Source organism: Hemiscyllium ocellatum, chromosome 9 (assembly GCF_020745735.1).
Source record: "Hemiscyllium ocellatum isolate sHemOce1 chromosome 9, sHemOce1.pat.X.cur, whole genome shotgun sequence".
In the NCBI taxonomy this organism is placed as follows: domain Eukaryota; kingdom Metazoa; phylum Chordata; class Chondrichthyes; order Orectolobiformes; family Hemiscylliidae; genus Hemiscyllium; species Hemiscyllium ocellatum.
The window spans coordinates 10,696,096-10,701,005 of record NC_083409.1 but is presented as its reverse complement, the minus strand read 5'-3'; positions in this window follow the sequence as shown (position 1 = coordinate 10,701,005).

The following is a 4,910-nucleotide window of genomic DNA, read 5'->3' as shown; positions in this document are numbered from 1 at the left end:
ACCTTGAGATGTCCAGGAAGAACTGAAACATCACATTCTCACTTTCAGATCCCTAATCACACCTGCTCTTACTTTGCACCAGCCTTGTTACTGTCCATCTCTCATTGTCATGTACACAGTGGCGCTGAGCTGCTTTCTCGAACTGTTACAGTCTGTGTGCTGTAGGTAGACCCACAATGTGCGGAGGAAGGGAATTCCATGAGCCTGACCCAATAACAATGTAGGAACAGCGATATATTTCAATGAGGGGAACTTGCAAAGAGTGGTGTTCCTGTGTATCTGCTACCATGTCCTTCTTGATGGACGTGGTCATGGGTTTGGAAGGTGCTCTCTCAGGATCTTTGCTGAACCTCTGCAATGTATCTTGTAGATAGTGCTCACAGCTGTTACTGAGGGTCAGTGTGGAGGCAATGGATATATGTCGATGTGGTGCCAATCAAGCCGGCTGAAATTTGATAAACAAGATTTAAATAAAATAAAATAACATAAAACAGGTTAAAATGAAATAAAATCATCAAAAACTGTGGCTTCTTTTTGATAAAACATCACTGAATCCAAAACATTATTACCTCCTCTCTCTAATGTGGCTGCACCTGTTCCCTTTCTCCAGCATCTTGTTTTATTTGAGATTTGCTGTATTTTACTCTTGTATCTGTTTTAATACCATTGGTTATAAGAGAAGCATTGGTCAGCACACTGGGGAGAGTTTTCCTGAGATGGTCACAAAGCCCTTTTATTCACATCGACCTGAGAGGGCAGTGGTTTAACCGATCATCCAGCAGATGGCGTCTTTACCTTTGCCAGCCTCAGGATAGTGCTCCAGTGTCTGGAGTGGGGCTTGAAACCTGCAGGTTCAGGTGACGGTGTTACCACTGAGGCCGTCTATTCTTTCCTGGGATGTGGGTGTCACTGACAAGACCAGCATTTGTTCCCCATCCCTAACTGCCCTGAAACTGAGTGGCTTGCTCGGCCTTTCAAATGGCAGGTAAGGGTCAGCCACATTGCTGGAGTCCTGGCAGAGTCAGACATCTACAACAGGTCTACAAGAACAAGGCCCTTCGGCCCAATGAGCCAAAGCCAGCCAAAACAACCACCTCACTATTCTAATTCCATGTTCCAGCAGTTGGCCCGCAGCCCTGTAAACCTTGGCATCACAGCTGCACATCAAAGTACATCAATGTTATGGGAGAGCTTCTGCCTCAACTACCCTTACAGAAAGCAAGTTACAAATTACCACCACCTTCTGCATGAAAGCGTGTTTCCTCACATTCCCTCTTAATCTTCTGCCATTTCCCTTAAATCTATGCCCGCGGTCATTGATCATGAAATAACTCCACATCATCAAGTCACCCTTTATTTACACATCAACCATCCTTGACTGTAATGTCTCATATAGAGTTAGGCACCAGAGGCACAGGGTCCCTAACACCCAACCTGTTTGATGTCAGTAAGTCATCTCCCTGTTATATCCTTGTAAAGATTTGAGCTTTTCTTGTGAAACTCCTTTGGGATTTTTTAATGGCACAGAGTCTTCCACACACTCCCATCTCTCTTGATGCTCACCCTTGTCTGGTTAATTCTTCCCATTTCCTTCTCTTCTTTCAGTTCATTCCATTTCAGAAAGTCTGTGATATTTCCACGGATGATGTGTACTTGAAACCGCCATAGAGAAGCTCCTGTGAAGAAGCACTACAATAGAAGGAAGGCTGATATTTGCAGGAAGCCTGGACTGTGTCCTTGTGAACCTTTTCCAAACATTTCCATGTGATCTGTCAGCTTCCTTCAACTCTTCCCATTTCCTCCAAATCCAGTGGGTGGCCATGGGTCCCAGCTATGTCTGCTTGTTGTCGGCTACAACAAACAACACCTCACCAGTACATGCACAGGCACCGTTCCCCAAATCTTCCGCCATTACATCAGTGACTGCATCAGTGCTGCATCCTGCACTCAGGCTGAACTGGAGCTGTTCATCAACTTTGCTAAGAACTTCCAACCTGCCCTTAAATTCACGTAGTCTATCTTGGACAAATCCCTCTCCTTTCTTGACCGCCCCATTTCCATCTCCGGTGACAGTCTAGGAACAGACATTTACTGTAAATCCACAGACTCACACAACTACCTGGTCAACACCTCCTCCCAACCAGTATCCTGCAAGAACACCACCCCGTTTTCCCAATTCTTCCATCTCCGTAATATCTGCTCGAACGAGGAGATGCTCCCCTCCCAAGTGTCCCAGATGTCCACTTATTTTGAACAATGTACTTTTCCCACCTCTGCCATCCAGAAAGCCCTCCACCGCACCTCCTCCATTCTCTGCTCCCCAAATCTAAACACTCCCCTCCAAAATGCAATAGAGACAGGGTCCCCCTTGTCTTCACCTTACGTCCAATCAATCTCCGCATCCAACGTATCATCCTCAAACAATTCTGACAACTCCAGCTCGACCCCACTATCAAGAACATCTTCCCCTCCCCACCCCTCTCTGCCTTCCACAAGGACTGTTCCCTTTGCCAATCCTTGGTTTTCACCACACTTCACACCTACCCCTCCTCCCCCAACAAAACCCTGGTACCTTCCCCTGCAACTGTAAAAGATGCAAAACCTGCCCACACACCAAACCCTGTCATTTCCATCCAGGGCCCCAGTCCTTCCAGGTCAGACAGAGGTTCACCTGCCTCTCCTCCAACCTAGTTTATTGTATCCGGTGCACCCGTTGTGGTCTTCTCTGCATCGGTGAGACCAAACGTAAACTAAGGACATGTTTTGATGAGCATCTCAGCCATGCTCACAAAGGCTGACCTGGCCTCCCAGTCACTGCCTATTTCAATTCCCCTTCCTATTCCCTCTCTGACATGACTATCCTCTGCCTCCTCCATTACCATAAGCAATCAGACTGCAAATTGGAGGAACAAATAATTATCTTTTGCCCGGGGTTGCTTACAACCCAGAGGAATCAACATTGAGTTCTCCAGTTTCAAAAAGCCTGCCTTTCCCAACTTTCGACTCCCTTTCCAGTCCCCCTCCTCCATTCTATTCCACTTACGGACCCTCCCTTCCAGCCACCATATGGATTCATTCCTCCCATCGACTAAGCACTTCCAACCCTCTACCTGTGTTCATCCATCAATACCTTCCACTCCACCATTCCCCTCCACCCACGCAAACAACCGATCCCACCTTGATTTGCAGCCCCCCCTACCCCCACCTGCAGTTCTGAAGAAGGGTTATACCCGAAATGTTGACTGCTCCACCTCCAGATTCTGCCTGACTTGCTGTGTTCTTCCAGCCTCCTGTAAGCCTCCATCCCAGCCTGGTAACGATCTCGGACACTGGAAGGAAATGCCCAGGGCGCAGGTTAACGTGGTGCAAAAAGCCTTTCAGCTGAAGCTTCAGTGTTTGCCTTCAGTGTGGATTTTCAGTTACTGATTTACTCCCCTGTTATGTGACAGGAAGAGAGAACACTTGTTGGTGCAGTGTTTATTTTTAATCATCCCAGGATATTTAAAGCTGCCTGCACAGTGCAATCACCTTCACAAGACAAAATGCTGAGGTCCCAAAATCAGCAAACGAATGATGAGACAAATCCTTTTGGTGGCATTAGTTGAATATTGAGCAGGATACCTGAGGGAATCTCTTCAGAATGGGATCTTGTTGAGCCCCCTGAGGTGGAGGGATTGGGGTCTGGATGGTGCTGGTGGGGCTTTAAATGAACATCCCATACATAACATTGTGTCAGAGTTCACTGCAGTCTCAGCCTGGATTCTGTGTTCTCATTTCTGAGGTGGCTTTCAATGCAATGACCATTTGACTCTGAAGCAGGAGCATTGCCCATGGAGTCACCGTCAGTAACAATGTAAACTGTGTAGCTCTGAAAGGATATCATCTCATTCATCAAATCTGTTTCTGCCCCTCTGCAGGCTGACCAGGCTGCTGATGCCTTTCCAATACTCCCAGGTTTTCCCATGTGCCACAGCTCATTCTCCTGAAGGATAGTTTACTCAGAGTCAAAAAGTGTGGTGCTGGAAAAGCACAGCAGGTCAGGCAGTTGTGCTCAGGCCGAGGACATGACCTTGTCCCTCTGTCAGATTCTCTTCGAGAAACTCATGGCTCACCACCGCCCTCTCCAGGACAGTTAGGGAAGGGCAACAGCAAGGAGAGAGATTAGATTAGATTACTTACAGTGTGGAAACAGGCCCTTCGGCCCAACAAGTCCACACCGACCCGCCGAAGCGCAACCCACCCATACCCCTACATTTGCCCCTTACCTAACACTACGGGCAATTTAGCACGGCCAATTCACCTGACCCGCACATCTTTGGACTGTGGGAGGAAACCGGAGCACCCGGAGGAAACCCACGCAGACACGGGGAGAACGTGCAAACTCCACACAGTCAGTCGCCTGAGGTGGGAATTGAACCCGGGTCTCAGGCGCTGTGAGACAGCAGTGCTAACCACTGTGCCACCGTGGTGGGGACGCATCGCTGCAAGTGCTGTACTCTGCAGTTTGGTGACCCACTTTGATAGCTGTTTGTTCAATCTTTGAGTGCAATTCATTTTTTTGCTGATCCCAGCGTCAATCCAAAGGACTCTCCACCTTTCAGTCTGACAAACCAGGTTCACCCATGTCATGGCTCTGTTTCTGACCGAGAGTCCAGTCTTTCAAAGAGATGAATTCAAGCCTCACCAGTTTGATCATTTTAATTTTACATCATTTCTCCTGATTTCTCCCGGGATGGGGCGGGCGTTGACGTGTTGGTTATTGGTTGCCTTCCCCTAATTGTCCTGGAGAGGGCGGTGGTGAGCCATGTAATATCTGGAAAGGAAGGCGCTGGAATTTGTACAAAAAAAGACATGAAATTCAATGTGATGTTCACAAATGTTCTTTTGGCGAGGGTGCCTGGTCTGTGACT